The sequence below is a fragment of the Acinonyx jubatus genome, chromosome A2 (genome assembly GCF_027475565.1).
Source record: "Acinonyx jubatus isolate Ajub_Pintada_27869175 chromosome A2, VMU_Ajub_asm_v1.0, whole genome shotgun sequence".
Classification (NCBI taxonomy): domain Eukaryota; kingdom Metazoa; phylum Chordata; class Mammalia; order Carnivora; family Felidae; genus Acinonyx; species Acinonyx jubatus.
The window spans coordinates 67,341,497-67,369,100 of NC_069383.1; the positions used below are offsets into that span (position 1 = coordinate 67,341,497).

The 27,604-nt window shown below is 40.8% G+C and overlaps 1 protein-coding gene across 2 annotated transcripts in view; it reads left to right on the forward strand.

The window, feature by feature from the left end:
• Positions 1 to 27,604, forward strand: part of ASNS (asparagine synthetase (glutamine-hydrolyzing)) — a 138,980-nt gene that overhangs the window by 48,811 nt on the left and 62,565 nt on the right. For both annotated transcript variants that reach the window (XM_053218413.1, XM_053218414.1), the window contains exons 5-6: positions 1,457 to 1,588; positions 3,380 to 3,679. The gene's annotated coding sequence lies outside the window, so the exon portion shown is untranslated. The remainder of the gene's footprint in view (positions 1 to 1,456; positions 1,589 to 3,379; positions 3,680 to 27,604) is intronic.

Here is a 27,604-nt window from a genome sequence, read left to right on the forward strand (position 1 = left end):
TTTTCCCAACAACATTTGCTGAAGAGACTGTCTTTTTCCCGTTGGATATTCTTTCCTCCTTTGTTGAAGGTGAGTTGGCCATACATTTGTGGGTCTATTTCTGGGTTCTCTATTCTGTTCCATTGATCTATGTGTTTTTGTGAAAGTACCATAGTGTCTTGATGATTACAGCTTTGGGATACAGCTTGAAGTCTGGAATTATGATGCCTTCAGCTTTGGTTTTCTCTTTCAACATTACTTTGGCTATTTGGGGGTCTTTTCTGGTTCCATACAAGTTTTATTTTTTTTTTTATTTTTTTTTAACGTTTATTTATTTTTGAGACAGAGAGAGACAGAGCATGAACGGGTGAGGGTCAGAGAGAGAGGGACACACAGAATCTGAAACAGGCTCCAGGCTCTGAGCGGTCAGCACAGAGCCCGATGCGGGGCTCGGACTCACGGACTGTGAGATCGTGACCTGAGCCGAAGTCGGCCGCTTAATCGACTGAGCCACCCAGGCGCCCCTCCATACAAGTTTTAAAATTGTTTGTTCTAGCTCTGTGAACAATGCTGGTGTTATTTTGATAGATATTGCATTGAATGTGTAGATTGCTTTGGGTGGTATCAATATTTTAACAATATTTGTTCTTCCTATCCAGGAACATGAAATGTTTTTCCTTTTTTTGGTGTCTTCTTCAATTTATTTCATAAGCTTTTTATAGTTCTCAGTGTACAGATCTTTTACCTCTTTGGCTAGATTTATTCCTAGGTATCTTATGGTTTTTGGTGCAGTTGTTAATGAGATCAATTCCTTGATTTTTCTTTCTGCTGCTTCATTATTGGTATATAGAAATGCAACTGATTCCTGTACATTGATTTTATATCCTGCGACTCTGTTGAACTCATGTATCAGTTCTAGCAGTTTCTGATGGAGTCTTTCAGGTTTTCCATGTAGAGTATTATGTTGTCTGCCAAGAGTGAAAGTTTGACTTCTTCCTTCCAATTTATATGCCTTTTATTTCTTTTGTTGTCTGATTGTTGAGGCTAGGTCTCTCAATCTTATATGAGATTTATCCATATTATTGCAGACGGTTGTGATTTGTTCATTATTATTGCTATATAGTATTTCATTCTGTAAGTAAACTACAATTTATTTTTTCACTTTACTATTGATGGGCATCTAGATGGTTAACAACTGATAATTGAGATATATTAAGAACTTCTGTTCAACAGAAGTCACCACTAAAAGAGTAAGATGTAAAGGAAAATATTTCCTCTCTCTCTCTCTCTCTCTCTCTCTCTCTCTCTCTATATATATATATATATAAAACAAAGAACTTGTGCCTTGAATATGATACATATTATAACATATTAATAAGTCAGAGAATCCAACTCAATTAAAAAATACTTGACACATCTCAATAGAAAATATACAAAATGACCAATAAACATACATTCAACTTCATTTGTGTTTCAGGATATGCAAATTAAAAAAATCACTGAAATGGTTGAAATAGAAAGAACAGAATACCAATAGATGGTGAAGATATGGAGCAATGGAGATTCTCAGACACTGCTGATGTGATTGTTAATTTGTATAACCGCTTTGGTAAGCTATTTGAGAGTATCTACAAATATCTATATCTATATCTATATCTATATCTATAGCTATATCTATATCTATACCTATATCCCCAAAAAGATGAATACAAGATGTTCTTAGCAGCACATTTGCTGTGGCCCCTAAAAACCATCTTTCTTTTTAAGATGCCCTACAGGTGATTTTGAGGACCAGTCAGGATTGAGAACCATGACAATGTCAGATGCACTTCTGATAGAACTTAAATTTAAAATTTCTTTTTGTGTAGTGATTTAATTTCTTTTTGTGTACTGATTTCCTAATATGATAGGATAATCATAAGCCATTCCCTTTCTCCTTTTAAAGAAATAAGGTTAAATGATGAAAATGGCTAAAACTTATTTATTTATAAAATACTTATTTTTTTAATTTGTTGAAATACTAAATATTTTAAACAATTTTTTTCTTACGTGGTAGAATCTTAAGAGGTCTTTGGCACTGATGGTAGGATCTAATTTGGAAAGAGATCAAAGTCAAGAAAAAGTAATGATAATCCCTTAGTAAGAAGTTTGTACTGTAATGTAATATAACTTGGTCCTCAGCTGAATCCTGAAATTAAAAAAAAAAAAAAAAGGAGACTGGAAACTATTTCCCTTCCCAGGGAAGCCACCTATTCCTCAAGCAACATCACCAGGGCAACCATCTTTTAAGTCAGTCTCTCACTACAGAGGCCCCAAATGGGAGCCAGGTTCTCTTCTGGATGTTAATTGTCCCAACCCTCCTGATAGCCCTGGAGGTGTTTTTCTCCCTGCTATTTGACAGGTGAAGGAGTTGTGGTATTAACATTTAATGGAGAAGGGGGTTGTGATTAGGGGGGAAGAGTCTCATAATGCTGTTTAGGGAGGTGATAAAATTTAAGAAACACTGCTGTAGCTACATATTAGAGAGAGGAGGGTACTATAATTAGGTTTTAGCCTGTCACTGAAAATCCATTTTCCAGTGGGACATGACAGGGCTGAATTTTGCATAATTTTACCTGGAAGAAAGTCTTACTGTACCTTGGGAAGAAATACAGCGTTTCCCATTCAAATAATCTGGGCCTGCTTATAGTGAGCACCATCATTATGTCATTCTTTGGTCCACAAGTCTATCCTGAAGATCCTGTTGGGCATTCCTGAGCTAGCTAGCTGCAGAGTTATTAGTGGGTCTAGGAGGTTAGGAAACTGGAGGACTGGTAGAGGGTGAAAAATATGATTGCAAGTGCTTATGAGCAAGGCAGTTTAGCACTGATTTACCCTGCTAGGGTCTGGTTATGCAAAGTTTGGTCCTCAAATGGCAGCATTAGCACCACCTGGGAGCTTGTTAGAACTGCGGCATCTCTGGCCTCATCTCTGGCCCCACTTCAGCCGTACGGAGTCAGGAAGTGAAGTTCACAAGACTCCCAGGTGATTTGTATGCACATTAGATTTTTGAGAAGCACAACTTTAGGCTAGTGGTTCTTAGCACTGGCAACAATTAGAATCACCTGGAGAGACTGACAACTTTAAGACCCTCAGGCCCGACTCAGGACTATATAGATTAGGAGCCTGCTCAGGTAGGCTCTTGTGGGTGGGTGTTTTATGCTGAGTGACCTGATTTATGGTCTGAATAGATCCCTCTGCTGCTCTGAGGGGTAGTCTGTGAATGTGTGTGTGGAAGTGGGACCGGCCCAGGAATGGAAGCAGGGAGACCTTCCATATATGCTCTGTCAAGCCGGGAAAAAACTGGATCAGTGTTTTTTTTGTTTTGTTTTGTTTTTGTTTTTTTTACTTATACCTCTAGGCTTCCCTTCAAGGTAGGAAAAAGATTGCAATTTCACTTACCATATTATGGCCCACATCCTCACCTGGACTCTGTGCTGCACAGGAGCATTGCAAGTAATCTACATTTTAAGAAGGTCCCTTGGCAGCAGCATATCAAGAGTGGATTCCCCAGGAACAAGGGAGGAAGTAAAGAAGCTGCCTAAGTGGCTTTCCAGGAGAGACATGATGGTGGCTTCATCTAGGGCGGGTAGCAGAAGAGACCAGAAGAGTTGTATTTTGACTGATTTTTGAACCACAGTTGCTGATGGAATTGGATTTGGTAAGTCAAAAGAGGATTCCTTGGCATTTTTAATTTAAACCAGGCTTTAAAAAACCTGTTAATATGGTTAATTGTATCCTTTAAAATTTTTTTTTAATGTTTATTTATTTTTGAGAGAGAGAAAGAGACAGAGCACCAAGAGACACAGAATCTGAAGCAGGCTCCAGGCTCTGAGCTGTCAGAACCCAACACAGGGCTCAAACTCACAAACCACAAGATCATGACCTGAGCCAAAGTTGGATGCTTAACCAACTGAGCCACCCACGCACCCCTATCCTTTCTATTTTTAATCCAGATTTCCCTCTCACACACACACAATTATATAATGCTTTGGATAATTAAACTTTCAGAGCCCTAGGAGTATCTGAACACTGTTCTCACATCACTTTTCGATCTGTGTTGTGACTCTCAGATTTACTATATATGCCAAATCCAAGCTTAGTGTTCAGTGTTGGCCCACTTTGTGCTTGTTGAAACTCAGGCATTGCAGTTCTCTTGGAAAAAGCAGGGTTTCTCAGTCTTAGCACTCTTGATACTTTGGGCTCCATAATTACTTCTCTGTTGTGGGGACTATCCTATACATTGCAGGATGTTTCATAGCATCCCTGGCCTCTACTCATTCAATTCCTGTAGCACCTTCCCAGTTGTGACCACCCAAAATGTCTCCAGATGTTAACAGCTATGATCCAGAGGGTTAGATTGTCCCAGGTCAAAAACAGCTCAACCAGAGCTGGGAGGAGGACTTGCAGTGTAAGTTTTTGGTTAGTTAGTAGGATTGTTCCTCAAGGGGACTCTGCCTTCCTTTCATTTAAGGTGCTTTGGGTCTTTGAACTGATTTACATCTGGCAGTTGGCTGAGGGTCCACAATTCTTTATTGCTAAGTAAGGTATGACTTCTTTTCACCACACTGCTTCTACAAATCAACAAGACACTAGTAGGGGGATATTTATTTCTGTTCTAGGAACATCATGATCAACTATTGGATGTCCTATGGGTCAGACTTTGGTGATGACTTTCGGTTTTGCTGTCTGTTATGGTAATATCTTCCTCATCTTTTGTTATTAAAAAAACAAACAAACAAACCTCTGCCACCCCAGGATCTCATCATTCCCATTGAAATCAGGGACCCCAGTTTGATGGCAACATTACTTCCTTTCATTTCTAACATTTAGACAACAGCCACCACAGAGTTCTTGATTGATGCTAGGCTTCTTTGCCTAATGTGTTTCTTAAAGCCTTAGTGAAAGGTGTATCCTCTGGGCTATTCTGAGGAACATAGAGGGTATTACATAATAAATCTCCTTAAGCATATCATTTTCCCTAATCCTTAGGATCCTTTCATCAGTATACCAAGACGGTTATGAAACTTCAAATCCATTTAGGACAGAGTGTCTCTAACTCCAGGTTTTAGTAACCAACCAACCAACCTTTCCAAGACATTCACAGCCCCTAGAGCCAACACATTTATTCCAGAAACTCAGCCTAGTGCACCAAAAACAACTGTTTTCAGGAGGTCCAACATTATATTTCTTCTCTGATCCAGTACAACTTAGGATCCATTCTCATGCACAATACTGAGGTTCTGTCAATATTAATTGACAAAATCTTGCGTGTGTGTGTGTGTGTGTGCATTGAACCTCTTATGAGTTATACTTTATAGCTTCCCTCCTGGGACCTTCTGGGACTTGAACAAGTATAGAGGAAATGAGAGGCATGAGGGTAGTTCTTGAGGAAGAACAGTGGTTTCCTGCAAGGTAATTCTTTTAGGAGAAGATGTTATAGCTTCTTCCTACTAGGGAAGACCAATCTCTTCAGAGGTGGAAGGGCTGCTTCTGTTGCCAAAGGAGGATCAGTAGAATTTAGGGGTTCAAGGTCCTCAGCTTTATTGGATTCTGCTCATATGTTCCTATCCTCAATTTTAAGTCCTGTTCCTACTCAGTCTATGTCCTGACCTTAACATGAGAAACCCTGCAAAGTTCAGAATTCAATTTGCGTTGTAATTCAGCTCCCCACAGAATTGAATTTCATGTTTGCTTTTCAGAAATCTTGACTCTAGAACAGGATATCTCTATCTTTGAGGACAATGATATATCCTTAAGCTCATCAATTTCTTTCCTCGTGTTCTTCAGTGCACTTAGTAGCAGCCACTCAATCCCAAACTACTTTTTTATTCTTGCTGAAATCTTTGGTAACAATTAGTTCACTCAAATCCTTCCCTTTTATTGACACTTGATTACAGGTGTCTACAGGTGATACTTCAAGTACTCTTTTGCATGTCATAAACTACCAGTGTCTCCTCTACTATTGCCTCTCTAATTATATCAGAAAATCAATTCCAGATAGCCCCAAACTAATTTAGAGTGTCATCCTTAAGGTTCTGTTCCCCTGGAACCATAACTGATACAGCATCAATTCTGTATCAGTCAGAGTTCAATAAGAGTGATATGAAATGCATGATCTTGCTGGATTTAGATCTTCCACAATTGGGGGAGGTGATGAAGAAGTCTATAGAAAGCTGCGTCTGGTATGCCTAGTGGTAGGCATGCAGTCAGTAGGTCCAGGAATTGGGAAGAAAAGCTGAGTGTGAATCAGGGGAGAGTGGTTATGAACTGGAACCACTTGTGCCTCCAGCTTGATCATGTACAGGACCTCCCTCCCCTCCCCCACCTCCTCCAGCACCTGACCCAGGACTTGGAGAAGCTGAAGGAGGAGATACAGAGGGAGCTGGAGAAGCCAAGGGCACAGCTGCTGCCCCCCTCCTACAAGGTGAGCCAACACATCTGTAGCAATACAAGTGAACTGCCACAGGGTACCCTGCACTGACCGCTAGATCTTAATGGCTGCTGCTTTTTTTGGAAGTTGAAATTTCATGCAAGCTTTTCTTACATCCCACTATAACCCACCACTACACAGGAAGGGAATTCTGGGAAATAAAGTTCCAATTTAGTTTAATTAACACAGTAGAAAGCTACCATAGATGGGGTTGGATTTGAGCTTGATTCTGGGACTAGAGCTGACAGCAGTTGTTGATGGATTGGATTTGGTAGATTAGGGATGCAGAATTACCTGTTAATTTTTGTTGGAATGCTTTTTCTTATTGATTATTTTTTTAAGGTTTATTCATTTTTCAAAGACAGACAGAACGTGAGCAGGGGAGGGGCAGAGGAAGAGGGAGACAGAATCTGAAACAGGCTCCAGGCTCTGAGCTGTCAGCACAAAGCCCGACGTGGGGCCAAACTCACCAACCGTAAGATCATGACCTGAGCTGAAGTTGGACTCTTTTTTTTTTTTTTTCAATATATGAAATTTATTGTCAGATTGGTTTCCATACAACGCCCAGTGCTCATCCCAAAAGGTGCCCTCCTCAATACCCATCACCCACCCTCCCCTCCCTCCCACCCCCCATCAACCCTCAGTTTGTTCTCAGTTTTTAAGAGTCTCTTATGCTTTGGCTCTCTCCCACTCTAACCTCTTTTTTTTTTTCTTCCCCTCCCCCATGAGTTTGTTAAGTTTCTCAGGATCCACATAAGAGTGAAAACATATGGTATCTGTCTTTCTCTGTATGGCTTATTTCACTTAGCATAACACTCTCCAGTTCCATCCACATTGCTACAAAGGGCCATATTTCATTCTTATTGCCACGTAGTACTCCATTGTGTATATAAACCACAATTTCTTTATCCATTCATCAGTTGATGCACATTTAGGCTCTTTCCATAATTTGGCTATTGTTGAGAGTGCTGCTATAAACATTGGGGTACAAGTGCCCCTATACATCAGTACTCCTGTATCCCTTGGGTAAATCCTTAGCAGTGCTATTGCTGGGTCATAGGGTAGGTCTATCTTTAATTTTTTGAGGAACCTCCACACTGTTTTCCAATTTGCACCAATTTGCATTCCCACCAACAGTGCAAGAAGGTTCTCGTTTCTCCACATCCTTGCCAGCATCTATAGCCTTCTGATTTGTTCATTTTGGCCACTCTGACTGGCGTGAGGTGACATCTGAGTGTGGTTTTGATGTGTATTTCCCTGATGGGGAGCGACGTTGAGCATCTTTTCATGTGCCTGTTGGCCATCCGGATGTCTTCTTTAGAGAAGTGTCTATTCATGTTTTCTGCCCATTTCTTCACTGGGTTATTTGTTTTTCGGGTGTGGAGTTTGGTGAGCTCTTTATAGATTTTGGATACTAGCCCTTTGTCTGATATGTCATTTGCAAATATCTTTTCCCATTCCGTTGGTTGCCTTTTAGTTTTGTTGGTTGTTTCCTTTGCAGTGCAGAAGCTTTTTATCTTCATAAGGTCCCAGCAGTTCATTTTTGCTTTTAATTCCCTTGCCTTTGGGGATGTGTCAAGTAAGAGATTGCTACGGCTGAGGTCAGAGAGGTCTTTTCCTGCTTTCTCCTCTAGGGTTTTGATGGTTTCCTGTCTCACATTCAGGTCCTTTATCCATTTGGAGTTTATCTTTGTGAATGGTGTGAGAAAGTGGTCTAGTTTCAACATTCTGCATGTTGCTGTCCAGTTCTCCCAGCACCATTTGTTAAAGAGACTGTCTTTTTTCCATTGGATATTCTTTCCTACTTTGTCAAAGATTAGTTGGCCATACGTTTGTGGGTCTAGTTCTGGGGTTTCTATTCTATTCCATTGGTCTATGTGTCTGTTTTTGTGCCAATACCATGCTGTCTTGATGATGACAGCTTTGTAGTAGAGGCTAAAGTCTGGGATTGTGATGCCTCCTGCTTTGGTCGTCTTCTTCAAAATTACTTTGGCTACTCAGGGCCTTTTGTGGTTCCATATGAATTTTAGGATTGCTTGTTCTAGTTTCGAGAAGAATGCTGGTGCAATTTTGATTGGGATTGCATTGAATGTGTAGATAGCTTTGGGTAGTATTGACATTTTGACAATAATTATTCTTCCAATCCATGAGCATGGGATGTGTTTCCATTTCTTTATATCTTCTTCAATTTCCTTCATAAGCTTTCTATAGTTTTCAGCATACATATCTTTTACATCTTTGGTTAGATTTATCCCTAAGTATTTTATGCTTCTTGGTGCAATTGTGAATGGGATCAGTTTCTTTATTTGTCTTTCTGTTGCTTCATTATTAGTGTATAAGAATGCAACTGATTTCTGGACATTGATTTTGTGTCCTGCAACTTTGCTGAATTCATGTATCAGTTCTAGCAGACTTTTGGTGGAGTCTATCGGATTTTCCATGTATAATATCGTGTCATCTGCAAAAAGTAAAAGCTTGACTTCATCTTTGCCAATTTTGATGCCTTTGATTTCCTTTTGTTGTCTGATTGCTGATGCTAGAACTTCCAGCACTATGTTAAACAACAGCGGTGAGAGTGGGCATCCCTGTCATGTTCCTGATCTCAGGGAAAAAGCTCTCAGTTTTTCCCCATTGAGGATGATGTTAGCTGTGGGCTTTTCATAAATGGCTTTTATGATCTTTTAGTATGTTCCTTCTATCCCGACTTTCTGGAGGGTTTTTATTAAGAAACGTTGCTGGATTTTGTCAAAGGCCTTTTCTGCGTCGAACGACAGGATCATATGGTTCTTATCTTTTCTTTTATTAATGTGATGTATCACGTTGATTGATTTGCGAATGTTGAACCAGCCCTGCATCCCAGGAATGAATCCCATTTGATCATGGTGAATAATTCTTTTTATATGCTGTTGAATTCGATTTGCTAGTATCTTATTGAGAATTTTTGCATCCATATTCATCAGGGATATTGGCCTGTAGTTCTCTTTTTTGACTGGGTCTCTGTCTGGTTTAGGAATCAAAGTAATACTTGCTTCATAGAATGAGTCTGGAAGTTTTCCTTCCCTTTCAATTTTTTGGAATAGCTTGAGAAGGATAGGTATTATCTCTGCTTTAAACGTCTGGTAGAATTCCCCTGGGAAGCCATCTGGTCCTGGACTCTTATTTGTTGGGCGATTTTTGATAACTGATTCAATTTCTTCGCTGGTTATGGGTCTGTTCAAGCTTTCTATTTCCTCCTGATTGAGTTTTGGAAGTGTGTGGGTGTTTAGGAATTTGTCCATTTCTTCCAGGTTGTCCAGTTTGTTGGCATATAATTTTTCATAGTATTCCCTGATAATTGCTTGTATCTCTGAGGGATTGGTTGTAATAATTCCATTTTCATTCATGATTTTATCTATTTGGGTCATCTCCCTTTTCTTTTTGAGAAGCCTGGCTAGAGGTTTGTCAATTTTGTTTATTTTTTCAAAAAACCAACTCTTGGTTTTGTTGATCTGCTCTACAGTTTTTTTAGATTCTATATTGTTTATCTGCTCTGATCTTTATTATTTCTCTTCTTCTGCTGGGTTTAGGCTGTCTTTGCTGTTCTGCTTCTATTTCCTTTAGGTGTGCTGTTAGATTTTGTATTTGGGATTTTTCTTGTTTCTTGAGATAGGCCTGGATTGCAATGTATTTTCCTCTCAGGACTGCCTTCGCTACATCCCAAAGCGTTTGGATTGTTGTATTTTCATTTTCGTTTGTTTCCATATATTTTTTAATTTCTTCTCTAATTGCCTGGTTGACCCACTCATTCTTTAGTAGGGTGTTCTTTAACCTCCATGCTTTTGGAGGTTTTTCAGACTTTTTCCTGTGGTTGATTTCAAGCTTCATAGCATTGTGGTCTGGAAGTATGCATGGTATGATCTCAATTCTTGTATACTTATGAAGGGCTGTTTTGTGACCCAGTATGTGATCTATCTTGGAGAATGTTCCATGTGCACTCGAGAAGAAAGTATATTCTGCTGCTGTGGGATGCAGAGTTCTATATATATCTGTCAAGTCCATCTGATCCAATGTATCATTCAGGGCCCTTGTTTCTTTATTGACCGTGTGTCTAGATGATCTATCCATTTCTGTAAGTGGAGTGTTAAAGTCCCCTGCAATGACCACATTCTTATCAATAAGGTTGCTTATGTTTGTGAGTAATTGTTTTACATATTTGGGGGCTCCTGTATTCGGCACATAGACATTTGTAATTGTTAGCTCTTCCTGATGGATAGACCCTGTAATTATTATAGAATGCCCTTCTTCATCTCTTGTTACAGCCTTTAATTTAAAGTCTAGTTTGTCTGATATAAGTATGGCTACTCCAGCTTTCTTTTGGCTTCCAGTAGCATGATAAATAGTTCTCCATCCCCTCACTCTCAATCTGAAGGTGTCCTCAGGTCTAAAATGAGTCTCTTGTAGACAGCAAATAGATGGGTCTTGTTTTTTTATCCATTCTGATACCCTATGTCTTTTGGTTGGCACATTTAGTCCATTTACATTCAGTGTTAGTATAGTAAGATATGGGGTTAGAGTCATTGTGATGTCTGTATGTTTTATGCTTGTAGCGATGTCTCTGGTACTTTGTCTCACAGGATCCCCCTTAGGATCTCTTGTAGGGCTGGTTTAGTGGTGACGAATTCCTTCAGTTTTTGTTTGTTTGGGAAGACCTTTATCTCTCCTTCTATTCTAAACGACAGACTTGCTGGATAAAGGATTCTCGGCTGCATATTTTTTCCGTTCATCACATTGAAGATCTCCTGCCATTCCTTTCTGGCCTGCCAAGTTTCAGAAGAGAGATTGGTCACGAGTCTTATAGGTCTCCCTTTATATGTTAGAGCACGTTTATCTCTAGCTGCTTTCAGAATTTTCTCTATCCTTGTATTTTGCCAGTTTCACTATGATATGTCATGCAGAAGATCGATTCAAGTGACGTCTGAAGGGAGTTCTCTGTGCCTCTTGGATTTCAATGCCTTTTTCCTTCCCCAGATCCGGGAAGTTCCCAGCTATGATTTCTTCAAGTACACCTTCAGCACCTTTCCCTCTCTCTTCCCCCTCTGGAATACCAATTATGCGTAGATTATTTCTCTTTAGTGCATCCCTTAGTTCTCTAATTTTCCTCTCATACTCCTGGATTTTTTTATCTTTTTCTCAGCTTCCTGTTTTTCCATAATTTTATCTTCTAGTTCACCTATTCTCTCCTCTGCCTCTTCAATCCGAGCCGTGGTCGTTTCCATTTTATTTTGCAGCTTGTTTATAGCATTTTTTAGCTCCTCCTGACTATTCCTTAGTCCCTTGATCTCTGTAGCAAGAGATTCTCTGCTGTCCTCTATACTGTTTTCAAGCCCAGCGATTAATTTTATGACTATTATTCTAAATTCACTTTCTGTTATATTGTTTAAATCCTTTTTGATCAGTTCATTAGCTGTTGTTGTTTCCTGGAGATTCTTTTCAGGGGAATTCTTCAGTTTGGTCATTTTGGATAGTCCCTGGAGTGCTGCGGACCTTCAGGGCACTTCCCCTGTGCTGTCTCGAATAAATGGAGCTGGTGGGCGGGGCCGCAGTCAGACCTGATGTCTGCCCCCTGCCCACTGCTGGGGCCACAGTCAGATTGGTGTGCCCCTCTCGTAGGGGCAGGATTCACTGTGGGGTGGCGTGGCCCGTCTGGGCTACTTGCACACTGCCAGGCTTGTGGTGCTGGGGATCTGGCGTATTAGCTGGGGTGGATAGGCAAGGTGCACGAGGGCGGGAGGGGCAGGCTTAGCTTGCTTCTCCTTCGGTGATCCGCTTTGGGAGGGGCCCTGTGGCACCGGGAGGGAGTCAGACCCGCCGCAGGAGGGGTGGATCCGCAGAAGCACAGCGTTGGGTGTTTGCGTGGTGCAAGCAAGTTCTCTGGCAGGAACCAGTTCCCTTTGGGATTTTGGCTGGGGGATGGGCGAGGGAGATGGCGCTGGCAAGCACCTTTGTTCCCCACCAAGCTGCGCTCTGTCGTCCAGGGCTCAACAACTCTCCCTCCCGTTGTCCTCCAGCCCTTCCGTTCTCCTGGCAGAGCTGTTAGCTTATAACCTTCCAGATGTCAAGTCCCGCTCACTGTCGGAACACACTCCGTCCGGCCCCTCCGCTTTTGCCAGCCAGACTCGGGGGCTCTGCTTGGCGGGGGGCTGCCCCTCCGCCCTGGCTCCCTTCCGCCAGTCCGTGGAGTGCGCGCCGCCTCTCTGCCCTTCCTATCCTCTTCCGTGGGCCTCTCGTTTGGCTTGGCTCTGGAGACTCCGTTCTGCTAGTCTTCTGGTGGTTTTCTGGGTTGTTTAGGCAGGTGTAGGTGGAATCTAAGTGACCAGCAGGACGCGGTGAGCCCAGCGTCCTCCTACACTGACTGCCATCTTCCTCTTTTTTTCTGAAGTTGGACTCTTAACTGACTGAGCCACCCAGGTGCCCCTGGAATACTTTTTTTTTTTTTTTTTTAACTCAAAAGTTTCTGTTCCTTTTTTGGAGTAAAACAGGCTCTTTGCTCTTTACAAGCTTATTTCGGAGTTATAAGAAATGATCTACCTCCCTGTCACTGTTTTTGTAATTCCTGTTTTCCAACATTCAATCTTGGCTGCCACAGACAGAAAACACGAGGACATGTTTTCTTGCATCTGTAGTGGAAACTTTAACAGATACTATCTGCTACAAGTGGGTTACATATGTGCATTAATGTTTTTAGCAATGTCAGTAATGTTGGTTACGCTTTTTAAAAATTTTTAGAGACAGCAAGAGCAAGAGAGAGTGAGAGGCCACTTGAGTGCAAGCAGGGGAGAGGGGCAGAGAGAGAGAGAATCCCAACCAGGCTCCACACTGAGTGTGGAGCCCCATGTGGTGCTCAGTCCCACCACCCTGGGATCATGTCCTGAGCTAAAATCAAGAGTCAGGTGGGCAACCAACTCAACCACCCCAGCGCCCCAGTTATGCTCTCCTTTTTAATCTGGATTATGTTCTCTGTCTTAGACCTATGTATTGATTTTGATAAATAGCTTTTCATAGTCCTAGAGTGCCTGAATACTGCCTCAGTAGGTGGCCATTATCCTCACATCATACTTCAGGCCTCTTGCTCCCTTATCAAGTCAAGATTATGCATAGTTCTCACTTTCAGAAATCAGACCCACCTCTTGCTTGTTGAAGCTCTTTTTTCCAGTGACTGCCAGATCATCCTCTTTTTCTGATTCATTTCTTTCCTTCTCAGCTTTTGTTGCCTGCCCTTCCTTCAGTTGTTTCTCTAGCATTTCATCCTCAAGGCCCTGCCTTTTATTTTTCTTTTGCTCTTCAAGAAGGATATGTTCCACTATCTCAGGGGATAGTACCAATACTCTGGTGGCTTGTAATCTGCATAAAAGCACCTGCTATTTTTTGAGTAACTACCCTATGCCATTCATTTTATTAATATAAACCTTTAATTTAAAAAAAACTATAATCTTTTGTAAGTAACCCTTGAAGCAGGTATTAAGGATCTCCATTTTCAAATGGGGAAACTGAGACTTGGTAAAGTTTAGGAATTTTGATTGAGTCTGTTAGTATGTGGGTTGGAACCAAGGCCTGTCTAACTTGTAAGCTAGTGTCATAACAACTAAGGTTGACTGCCAACTAAAGATCCAGCTCCAATCTCCTCATTGTCAGACTTATATATCCCATGGCATGCTGAGAGATACCACCTGAATTTCAAACTTAATATCTATAAATCCATGTCAGTATTACCAGTCTCACATATCATTCCACCACTCCAGCCTCATCCAAAGTATACATACCTCCTCAGGCATTCCCGTTCTTTTCAAGGTAACAGTCTCTGAAAGTTTCTGAAGCTGGAAGCCTCTTTGGGCACTCAATCTCCCGTACTGCTTCATCTGATTGCTCCCCATGTCCTCCAGGACTGGGGTCAGAGGTATCTCTGTGTCACTGTGGTTCCTGATACTCTCTCCTACCTCCTTCCTGGACTCCTGCCACTGTTCTTTCCATTTCACCGTTGGCTTTTTACACTGCTGCCAAAATTATCTTCAGGGAAAAAAAAAATCAATCCAGTCCTGTCAGTTTGCTTTAAAACCTCTTTTGATACCCTTTTGCCTCCAGAATAAATTTTAGTCTCCTTGGTATGCCCCTCAAGGCCCTTGACAATTGGTCTAGCCTGTCTTGCAGTCAGCTATTTTTCATACATACACAAGTGATTATTTTTCATATGGATAGAGACGCCATAGAGGTGCAGAATATACAAGCATTTCAAAACTTGAATTCATTTTGATTTTTTTATCACACACTTTCTCAATCAATGGGTACTAAAAAGCACAACTAGTATCATGTGGAGTTGTAATTTTATGTTTGGTAGGAAAAGGATTCTTCTAATGTAAATACTGGGAACCAACTAGATCTTATTTTCATGAAATATTTCTTCCAGGTTTTAGAATTTAATTATTTCAAGTAACTTTCTTAGCCAAAGCTAATAGTGGGCTATGAACTCTTAAGTTCAAGGGTATAGCTGATAAATTTGTTTTTTAAAAAAATGTTTTAATGTTTTTATTTATTTCTGAGACAGACAGAACATGAACGGGGGAGGGGCAGAGAAAGAGAGAGAGACACAGAATCTGAAGCAGGCCCCAGGCTCTGAGCTGTCAGCACAGAGCCCAACGTGGGGCTCGAACTCACAAACTGTGAGATCATGACCTGAGCCAAAGTCGGACGCTCGACTGAGCCACCCAGGCACCCCTGATGAATTTTTTAATGTATATTTGTGGAGAGGAACAGAGGAGGTTTGCATGATAGGATGATGGAACGATATTAGCCCAGAGATCCATAAAAAGCAGGGTATTACTTTATTCTTTCTTAATTCAAATAAAATACTTTTAAAATGCCCCTCACTCTTTTAATAGACCACAATCAGGGAATAAAGGCAGAGGAAGGAAAAATACATCATTTAATACTGTAATGTCATGCTATGAAACTCTGACTTTGTGTCCTGTGGTAAAAGAGGGAATATAGCTATTTTCATTCTCAAGAAGCCACTCGTTTTTCAGCAGCATCCTCTAGCACGCTGTCTTGTGTGGCCAGTCTCCCACTGGAGAAGCAGTGTCTGTGAAGGTTAGAGAGGGGTGGGCCGTGGATTCAAACATTTGGATTCAGATCCTAGGCATACTGTCTGACCTTCCACAAATCAAAGCTCTGAGACTCCATTTTTTTTTCCCTTCAAAGGGGAATAAAATAAAAACTTTGAAGTTGTAGTGAGGTTTATATGAAGTCAAGTTGGTCTGCAGGAAATTTATCCAGGTTCATTTACCTTTCTACTGCATTATGCCTCCCAATACCTTCTTTATGTTTGGTGCTTCAGTCTCTGACTAGAACTGTCCTTAGAGCTGATTTAGTCCATTTGGTTTATAGATATGGAAACACAAAGAGGTCTTAGCAGGTTATCTGCAGTTACATCAAAAAGGAGTTGTAAGTCCAAGACCCTACTCTGTGCTTTTTCCCTTTTTAGCATCGATTTCATTCTTAGCGATGAAGAAATCAGACACCGGACAAATAACACTGATAGAAAATTATCTTGAATGGAGCAAACATTCAAGAGCCTGCTCAATGCCAGTGCTGCATTGGGAGCTGGCAGGGTAAAGCAATCCCCTTACCTGAGGTGCTCAGAACCTGGTAGAAACATAGATGTAACCCAAGATCTGTAGGGCAGAATATGCAGAAATAATTGTAAGTGAAATGTCAAGTGCTGTGGACCCGGAGGAAAGAGGGATGAATTTTGTGTGGAACAACATAGAATTGGCATCTAATGTCCGCGGCAGTGTTGGGGGGTGGGGGAGGGCAGCCTACCAGCTCACCATTCATTAATTCAACACCAATCTGCGATAAATCTGTGTCAGTCAACTACTGTGTTATGATGCTAGATTTGAGAATAGGAGGAGAAATAACCTACCAAATAATGTGCACAGAGTGGGCACAGGAATAAGACACAGAGGAAAACAAAAACAATGCGAGGCGATAATTTTCTCTAAAAGAGATATGAACCAAACAGAAGCAGCATTATTTTCAGTGCAGGAAACTAGGCAACCCCTCCCTGAATAGCTGGGACGGGGCTCGGTTTTGTCTGTGGGAATATCTCTGTTCTGTCACATTGCTTTGCTGACAGCCAGGCACATAGGTACAGCTTTACTCCTTGCCCTCTCCGGGCTTCTCTGGCCTTTGTTCCACTCTACACACATCTGCCTCCTATCTCGTCCCCCCCACCACCCTCCCTGTCTCAGGGCTTCTGATCTGAGGTAGCATCTGCCAAGCAGCAGTAGAGGCTCCACCCTTTGAAGCCCCACTGGCTCCCTACAAGAAGGAGGAGACTGGGGACTTCAGTCTACACTCATATATATATGGACAAACAGAACATGGAGGAGGGGGGCAGAAATATGGCTGAAACAGCCAATGGCTGCCCACAGCCGTGTTGGCACAGGTCTGCTTCTGTTTTTGCATCATATCTTCTGTACAATTTTGACTTACTTGTAATCAGAGTAGGCCAGGGGTGCTCAACCTTGGTTGGTGAGCAGAGTCTTGAAGGGGGCTTTCAAAAGATGTGATCATCCAGGCCACAAACAGACCCATGGCAGTAGAACTCTTTTGGTTGGAGAGCAAGTCTGAGCATGTTTTGTAAAGCTGGACAGGTGTTTGTTATGATGTGTAGTTAGAGCTGAGAATCACAGGAATTAATTCAATTTTGTAGTTTTCCTTGAAAACTTATTTTTGGGAGCTACCATTATGGAAGGCTGACAAGGCAACTCCTTTCACACGTAGAAAAGTAAAGTTTAGGGGTGCCTGGGTGGCTCAGTTGGTTAAGCATCTGGCTCTTGGTTTCGGCTCAGGTCATGATCTCATGGTTTGTGTGTTTGAGCCCTGCTAATAGTGAGGAGCCTGCTTGGGATTCTGTCTATCTGTCTCTCTCTCTCTCAAAATAAATAAACTTAAAAAATTAAAAGAAAAAAGTTAATCTTAAAGACTGTAAATGATGAAGAAAATTGAAATTTCAAAATATAAAAAAATTTTAACAGTTTTTGATCTTACCCTTGAGTTCATGGGAAACTTAGGGGAGTAGTTGGGAGTTTTCTGCTCAGATTCTCCTCATGTCTGGAGGTATGGATAGGGTATCCTGGTCCAGGTGTTATATCTTTTCTTTCTTTCTTTCTGTAAATAATTGTGGTGATGTCTGGATGTCAAATATTAACTTTCACTCAAAAATGATAATTGCCAACATTTAAAAACACCCACTATGTGCCAAATGTACTGTTAGATCTCACTCGTGCTCTGATTGCATCTACACCCCACAACAGTCATGCAGGGTTGTTACATGGTTTTCACTTGACAGGTAAAGGTGCTGAGACTTAATGTCACCCAGCTTGTAAGTAATAATGCCAGGATTTAAAAATGAATATCTCGGATTCTAAAGTCCAGATTCTCAATATGACAGTTTGTGAGAACATGGAACTGAGTGGTGGGCACTGGCCAAACATAGGGTAAGATCTAGGATGCTTGAGTATATAGGCCAAAGATAAGGCTGGCATTGAGGAGGCTAGAACAGTGGGACAGGAGGTGGACAGGATGATTGTCAGGACAAGATAGAGTTGTACTTGGCCATTTACCTGCTCCCATTTAAGACCCTCCTCCCTTTGGTAGAGATGATAGAATCTTGACCTGCGCTCCAATGAGTACACTCAGGTAGAGAAAGTTGACCCTCACAGTATAGCATTCCACTGAAATGCCAGTGGTCTACCACTTGGCATGGACTTTCTAACTTTCCTTGGCCCCATCAGATTTCTCAAAAGTCCTCTTGTTGCTTCTAAGCTTGCTAAGTGATTACCTTTCCTTCATTAGATTTTTATGCAGCACCTCTATTTGCCAGGAAGTATGCTAAGCATTGGATTGTGACCGTGTTTCCAGAAGGAATGGAAACCTGAGAGATGGTAAAGGGGAAAGTGTAGTTTGGGGGTACATGGTGTTATGTGTGAAAGAAGGTGGTGATTGGCTCCAGCCTTGGGGACTGTATAGGTAGCCAAGTCATGTAACTGGCTACCTGTCTAAAAAGAGTGTGCAGAACACCTGGCTGTATTTGGGCACTGGATGGACAGATAATTAGGGAGATATACTTGTCAGCTGAAAGTGGAAGGTTAGGAAGCTGGTTAGGTCAAATTCAATTAGTTGAATATCCCTTAGGAAGTGATTAAAATGAAGACCATATCACATTTTCCAGGAACCCTTGAGACTGGGAATGGTGAAAATGGTGAATTACACCTGTTATCAGTCAGGGTTCTCCAGAGAAATAGAATAGGAGTGTGTGTGTGTGTGTGTGTGTGTGTGTGTGTGTGTGTGTGTGTAAAGAGATTTAGTCTAAAGAATTAGCTTGTGGATTATATGGAGCTGACAAGTATGAAATCTGTAGGGCCAGTTAGCATGCTGGAATCCTAGGTAGGATCTCTATGCTACATTTCTTGACATGGAATTCTGCTCCAGGAAAAGTAAGTTTTCCCTTTTAAGGTCTTCAGTTAATTGAATGAGGCCCGCTCACATTGTCACATGTAATCTTCTTAAGTCAGCTGATGGTAGAAATTAATCACATCTACAAAATTCTTTCAGAGCAACATCTAGATCAGTGTTTGACCAAACAGCTAGATATTGTGGCCTAGGCAAGTTGATACATAAAATAGAACCATCACAACACCCTTAAGCTTGGAGGTAAGGGTCAAGGGGTACTGTTGAGATGGGAGTCATTATAGATGTGGTGTCACCAAATATCCTAGTAAGCTGGATTTGGAGCCATACATAAATGGCAGTGGTCTTTTCAGGGTGGTGGGGAGTACTAGTGGCCTGCTCTTGCTTGCCAGCTGTTTATAACTTTCCCTAGGCTCTCGCCATCTCCAGACTGCCCAGGAAAAGCATTCTTCTGCCTAAGTGGGGCCATGTTGCTGCCAAGTCACCAGACTGAAAGATTTCCCAGGCTGGGCAATATCCTAGCTAGGATTTCTGCTAGGCCTGTTTGAATGCTGGGAATATAGAAAATGGCGAAATTAAACTACCTAAAGATGATGGCACTCAAATGGCCTAAACTGGGGCTGAACATTAGTACCATCTCGGCATAATTATACATATCTTGGCCCTACTGCCCGAGATTCTGATTTAATTGTCCTAGGCTGGGATAATATAATTTTTAAAAAGTTCCCCAGTTGGGATGCTGGGATGCCTGGGTGGCTCAGTTGGTTAAGAGTCCAATTCTTGGTTTCCTCTCAGGTCATGATCTCATGGTTTGTGGGTTTAAGCCCTGCATTGGGCTTTGTGCTGACAGCGAGGAACCTGCATGGAATTCTCTCTCTCTCTCTCTCTCTCTCTCTCTTTCTCTCCTCCTCTGCCACTTTCCCAGACTTATGTTCTCTCTCTCAAAATAAATAAACTTAAAAAAAAAAGTTCCCCAGTTGAATCCAATGTACAACCAGGCTTGAGAATCACTGGTTATCTTTGATTACTCAGGTTCTCTTTGAAAAAGACCCCAGGCCAATCATCTGTCATTTATTTATTAATGCTATGTTCCAAAGAGAAACGAGTAAGAATGGGGAAGCAGGACAGGAGAGGGAAAGAGGCTAGGCCAAAGGGGGCATTTCAGAGCAAGGCCCAGGCTTAGCCTGTTCCCACAGGAAGTTCTGAATTGTAAATTATGCCTCCAGAGTTTGTCTGGCCTTGAAGAAAAGGAGCAGAGCTCCTCTATTCCTATTTCAGTCTGTCATTAAGCCTCATAGGGAGAAATGTCAACTCCCAGCTACTTCTTATACTCTGTACAGGCAAGGTAGCTCTGGTGCCCGAGGGTAGCCTCTGAAGGTCTCAGGTGAGAGCAGTTAGCAGCAAAGTGCTCAGAAACTGGGAGATTAAAGAACAGAGCTGCTAGAAGAGATTTAAGGCGGGGGGGGGGGGGGGGGGGGAGATGTGACATACACTAAATAAGTGGTTATTATTGCTCTTTCTGAATCTGCTTCAATTGCTAGTGGTCTGCATGAAGCCATCAGGGGAGCTTGTTATATAAGGTTTCTGCTTCAAGGATTTAAAGGCAGCTTTGATAGCTAATAATACTTAGCAAATGTCAAGAACTGTGGAAGGTCTGAGATTTTTCCCCACTATTTGGAAACTAACAAGTTAGCCTGACAGTTTCATGGATGCTGGCAGAAGAAATGAGATGCCTGGGTCAGAGACAAAGCATTGAATTACAATATTCGCAATAGCCAGACTATTGGCTTTCTTGTAATGGTTCCCACAAGACAATATGAAGAGGGCTGGGTGACAGCTGCATATGCAATGAGTTGGTGGCATTACAGAGAGGAACCCTGAGCTTAGAGAACCTGCATCTTTTATAATTGGCAGTAAGCAAAACCTCCCTTTGCTTTGGAGGGAGACACTGTATTTATTTCCCAAGACTATTCACTATACAAAAATTGTCAAAAAGGTTGCTGAGTACAAAGGCAGTATGTGCCTCTGTTTGCAAGATAAGCAAAACATGAGAAACCTATGGAGAATTGTTTCCCAACAGTAAGTGTAGGAGCAGGGGGATCTTTGGTATTTGCTTTTCATTTCTGATTCTCACTGTCAAGTAGATTTGGGGAAAAAACAAAACAAAGCAAAACAAAACCCTTCCCTCATGCACATTTGTGAGTTTTTGTTTTTGTTTTTTACCTCTGTTGGTGTTGATGGTTTTCAGCAATCCTCATAAGCTTCCCCCACCCCCCATTTGCTTTTATGGTTATTCTAAATATTACTAACTAGTTCATGATGTAATGAGAGGCAACCTATATGATCTTTTTTGGTTTGCATATCTGAAGAGTAAGTGAAGTGATCTAAATAAGCTCCAAGGTTCTTTCCAGACACTGAGTTTGAAGCTTTAAACATATGAGGTATTCAGGGGCATAGTGATTTTAATAATAGTAATAGAGAAAGAAAAAAAATACATTAATACCTGCAAGAGCAACTTAATTTCTCTTAAAGTCCTCACAGTGTTATACAATGTATCTGTTACTCATATAATAGATAAAGAAATTGAGACTTAGAGTGATTTGTTCAAGTTCACAGAGATCCAAGAGTGTTCCAAGGATTTAACACCGAATACATTTGAATCCAGTGTTTGCTTCCTCCAGTGACCACAGATTCTATAATGGGATACTGTCTGATACAAGGTGGTGTTCTAGTGATGCTGCCTGAAAAACTAGTGGCTTCAGTAGAGTGGAAGACCTTTTTTTATGAGAGGATATTATGGAAGACTAAATTGTTATAAATTAGGCTATCATTGATAGGACTTTCCTCTACTTCCCTTATTGAAGACTATCAAAGAAGCCAGAGTTGTTTTAATTGAATTGTGAAAAAGGAAGAACATCCTGCCCTATTTATATAAGCCCTGGGCTAATCTCCTTCACACCACCCACTGCCACCTACACTATATACATACGTGCACACACTAATCCAAAACCAAGCTTATTTTTCAGCCCACTGACACACCACTGTTCTCAACGTCTTTATCACTGGAATGACCCTGCCTTAAAAAGTTACTTAGCATGAATAAGTGCTGAAAGTTGGAAGAGTATTTTAGAAATATAAATCCAGTAAGCTTCCAACTTTAAAAGTATGAGAATCTCTTTTTAACATCAGAAAATTGCAACTCCCCATGATAATAGCTCTACTTTTTTGTATTCCATTGATTGAAAAATACATAAAAAAACCAGTATGAGTTTCAGTAAAGCTTTTAAATGAGTTTATATTTTTTTCATCTCGATAACACCTATATCTATCTGAAAAGTAATCACTCATGTGTGTGAAAAAGAACTAACTTAAAGGGATTTGGACCAATTGTTAAGGGCCTTAGGAGACCTACAAGAAGACTGAAATTTATTCTGTAGGCAAAATAGAGTCAAAGAATTTTCAAAGCAAAGTAGCAGAATTCAGTTGATTGTTTTTCTGAAAGATCATTTTGGCAGTAGAGACACCAGTAGTAGAAGGTCAGCTAAAAGGCAGAAGATGATGTCAAGAGCCACAGTGATGCAGAGATAACTCTGGCCCTAGCACTGGAGGCTGGGTAACCAGTTGGATGTGGGTCATGCCAGAGAGGACATCGTCAAGAGTATTTTTTTTATTAAAAAAAAACTTTTTTTAAAAATGTTCATTTTTGAGACAGAGAGACACAGCATGAGTGGGGAGGGTTAGAGAGAGAGGGAGATAGAGGATTAGAAGCAGGCTCCAGGCTCTGAGCTGTCATCACAGACCCTGACATGGGGCTCGAACCCAAGAACTGTGAGATCATGACCTGAGCCAGAGTCGGACGTTTAACCAATTGAGCCAACCAGGTGCCCCAAGAGTATTTCTAAACTTGAAACCTGTGTTGGAAGATGAGACCATGAAAGGAATAAGGAATATCAGAGAAAGAGGCTTTTTATTTATTTATGAGGGAGGGGTTGGAAAAGGGCGAGATATAGATAATTGACTTGGATTTTGTATATACTCTTTCTGTGTGTGTGTGTGTGTGTATATATATATATATAGTATTGAAATATATATAAGTGTATGTACATATCTACATACACACACATGCATAAAGATTGACTACAACCCAATGACGTGCATTAGGCAGCTGTACATATGGACCTAAACTGAGGCCATATGAGCTAGAGCTTCAGATAACAGGAAACTATCCCCCTGATGGCATAAGTAGAGACCTAAGAAAAGCTTGGTTATATTCTCAATGCAAAGGTGTATTCCTAACCCCTCTTGGGAAGAGAGCAAACTTTCTTCTAGTCAATACCCATCATGGCCCTTGTTGAAAGATTGGACATTTCTGGGGACTCCGTATGTACAACTCCCCACAGGTTATGAGCATGAAAGGGCTGCAGGAGGGGTGATTTTAGTTGGAAAGTCAACCTGGATTCTCTTGGAAGAAGAGACTAACAAGGAGAAGTGAAATGGGAAAGAAAACTAATGAAAGGTAATATTAAGTGTGCCACCTTAATATTAGTGTGAGACAAGGGCTTAATCCCACAAGGACCTTCTTGGAAATGATGGAAAATACATGCTCAAGGAATTAGATAGTATTTATATGCCAACTTCCAAGGGTTATAGTTGAGGATTACTAGGGGTTCCTCTGCACTTTATACCTGCCAGAAGCTTAGGCAGGAAGGCCTATTGTGTTTTTGAAATAAAAGTTCTCAGTCACCAAGAGGCAGCTACCAGCAGTTGAAGTAATGGAGCGCCCACCAAAAGGTCTGAAGAACATGAGAGGGCACTGACAGTGTCTGCTACTCACTGTCCTCAGGGAAGAGATTACACAGGCAGCAGAAAGGTACCCCTAGACTTTAAGAGTTTAAGTATTAAAATCAATAGGAAACATAGAAACAATGCAATCTTAATTGGACAGGATGGGAAAGTGTTACTGTAGCCCAACTTACTGGGCTAATGAGTTTAGGAGAAGTTGGAGTAGTCATCAGAGAAACACCTGTCTGGAGAAGATGCATTGCTCTGGACCCAGGATGCTGTTATTAGCAAAATCACTTACCCAATAGTCCTTGCCATAGCTATTTAAATCTGCCATTGTCCTACAAAATGGGCAATGCTGTGATCCTGCAAAACTTTATTTATGGATACAAATTTGAATTTCACATAATTTTAATTTGTAATTAAACACTAACCTTCTTTTGTTATTTTTCAACCATGTAAAAATGTAAAAACCACCCTTAGTTTGTAGGCTATACAAAAATAGGTAGGGGTCAGATTTGGCTCAAAGGCCGTAGTTTACTAACCTCTGATACAGAAATGAAGGCAGATGTACCTTTACTCTTTACTTGTGATGCCTTGAAGTCCTTGGTCACTTTAATATCCATCTCATTCGGTGGCCTTGCAGCTCTTGGCAAACGTGTTTTGTCACATGTTGCATATTGTTGAATCTCAGACACGTTGATGATGGCACTTTCTTAATCTTGTTTTTTTCCCATTTTCTATAAAGATTTTTGTTGTTAACCTCCCCCTTTTTATTATGATAAGATTCACTTATAATATTTACCCTCTAGAAGTACACAGTTTGCTGATTTTTTGGTCAATGTACAACATTGTGCAACTGTCACCATCTAACTCCAGAATATTTTCATCACCCCAAGGAGAAACCCCAATACCATTACCAGTCACTTCCCAGTACCCACTTTTCCCAACCCCTGGCAACCACTAACCCACTATGTCTATGTCTCTATGGGTTTGTCTATTCTGGACATTTCATGTAAATGAGTAAATGAGATCATACAATTTATAATCTTTTGTGTCTGGCTTCTTTCATTCATGTTTTTACTCTTCATCTATGTTGTAACATGAGTCTGTACTTCATTGCTTTTTATGGCTGAATACTATTTCCTCACATAGATGTAACACAATTTGTTTAGCCATGCATTAGTTGAGGGATATGTGGCTGTTTTCAGGGTTTTTTTTAATTAATTTTATTTTTTTAATTTGCATCCAAATTAGTTAGCATATAGTACAATAATCATTTCAGGAGTAGATTCCTTAATGCCCCTTACCCTTTTAGCCCATTCCCCTCTCCCATGCCCCCTCCAGTAACCCTCTGTTTGTTCTCCATATTTATGAGTCTCTTGAGCTTTGTCCCCCTCCTTGTTTTCATATTATTTTTGTTTCCCTTCCCTTATGTTCTTCTGTTTTGTCTCTTAAAGTCCTCATATGACTGAAGTCATATGATCTTTGTCTTTCTCTGACTAATTGCACTTAGCATAATACCCTCGAGTTCCTTCCACATATTTGCAAATGGCAAGATTTCATTCTTTTTGATTTCCGAGTAATACTCCATTGTATGTATATACCACATCCATTCATCCATCGATGGACATTGAGGCTCTTTCCATACTTTGGCTATTGTTGATAGTGCTGCTATAAACATTGGGGTGCATGTGTCCTTTTGAAACAGCACACCTGTATCCCTTGGATAAATACCTAGTAGTGCAATTGCTGGGTCGGTTTTCAGTTTTTTGATTTGTATGAATAATGATGCTATGAGCATTCACATACCAGTTATTTTGTAGACACGTATTGTGTTTTTGAGCCTCTTGGATATTTATCTAGAAGTGAAATTGTTGGGTAATGATAATTTTATGTATAACTTTGTGAGGAACTGCCAGATCAACAGAAGGTTTTAAATCCACTATGTCATGACTGCCATCTGGCTGACAGTGTCTGTAAAACAGTTAATTGTAAGAAGCATTCTGATTTTGGAGAGGTTAAATTTGGGGGGAAAGTGTCTTTTAGGATTGATGTAAAAGGATATAAAAATTTGACTTCTGCTGTCAATTGAGTGGAAAAAACAATAGTAAATCTTGTGGGCACAAGCATTCTGGTTCACAAAGCAGGTATGATTTCTTACTGTAAATTATGATACTGGAATTCCAGTTTACTTACCAGAGTTATTTTGACTACCACGAGACTTCTTATGGATCATATCAACTCTGTTCTGGAAAAAATGTGATTTTTGGATGCATAAGCAAAGATCCAAATTTCAGATTGTGATATCTTTAAGAAATAACACATTCCCTGAGGCCATGTTTGGGTGGCTGTCCAGTCAGCCTTGCCTAGACCTCACCTCTCTACTTAGCTGTACCCTTTGAACTAAGTACCACTTTCAGCAGTAAAAAAGGAATGATGAAGCAGATACCTGTATAGATTGCTTTTTCTAAAATTTTAGAGGTGAAGGCAAGTAGAGACGTGAGAGGTTTTGTCTCTAAACTGGCTGAATGACAACAGGTCTAGGAGTAATGGGACCTGAAGGATTCGTAGAGGATGAATCAGGTAGTCACCAGCATTGGTGGAATCAGGGAGGTCTACATTGGACACAGCAATGTTTTTCTCTGGAGAGTCCATGGAACCTGAGTAGATGAACGAGTGATATTTGATTTTGGAGGTATACCAGTAGAGAATCTGTCTGGACTATTATGTGATTTGATAAGAGCATATTTGAACTGCCCTCCAAAACTGGAATAGACATTGAGGTTGAACAGTGAAGATTGGGTGGTTGGTTAGAACTTAAGGATAGAAAATATCTTTCATGTACATGTTGTGGTAATGAGTTCTGAAATAGACAAAGTAGGAGAAATGCTGGAGTGAGTGTGGCTGGGTGATAGCTGCACTAAGGATCAGTGGGTCCCAAAGGAGATCAGGAGTCAAGATAAGAGTGGCAGAACTTTGGATGCCTGGGAATATCTTTGTAATGTAGGTGCCTCAGGCACTTAGACTCTAGAAAAAAAGTTTCTTAGATACAGTGTAGCAGGGTCTGTTCAGAGGCACAAGTATTGCTGTAATTAGCATGGCTGCATAACAAATCATCCTGAAATTTACTAGTTTAATATCTGTTTTGCTCACAAATATGCAATGTGTGCAGTGCGCATGCTTGCTCTATGTGATGTTGTCTGGGGCAGCTTGAAGGCTGGGGCTGAAATCCTCTGAAGGTTCATTTACTCACATATCTGGCAGTTGATGCTAGGAAGACTCAAATAGGTAGGGCAACCATATCCGGGGTTTCTTGGGCAGTTCTATCTTGATGTGTCCTCTACATGAAATCTGTCTAGCATTGATCGTTTCAGAGTAGCCAGACTTCTGTGTCAACTCCTAAGGCAAGCACCCCAAGAGAAAAAAACTTCTTTTGGTTTCAGAGCTTAGAGAACTTCCTCAGCTACCATTATTCCATGGCAGCAAATCCTGAGGCCAAAGACAGATCATTTTGCATAATAATTTGGATTTGTGTGTGAGTATGTGGAGGCATTAGGTGGGGAAGGAGGTAATGCCAGGTCAAGTGCCCTTCATTAGTAGGAACTGAGTTCATTCTCAATAGCAAAATTTAAAGAATTTTAAAATGTCTCTAGCACCTATAACTTCCAGTAAGTGAATGGAGCAGGACTCAGGAAAAAAAATATTTAGTGATAATATTTTAGTGATAATTTAATACTGTTAATACATGACAATTTGTTCTTCTATTATGTCCTGTAGTAAAAAAGGGATGACGAAACCAGTTTTTATCCTAGTGAAACCATCTATGTAAGTCAGTCTCATACTACATGGATGATACGTTGG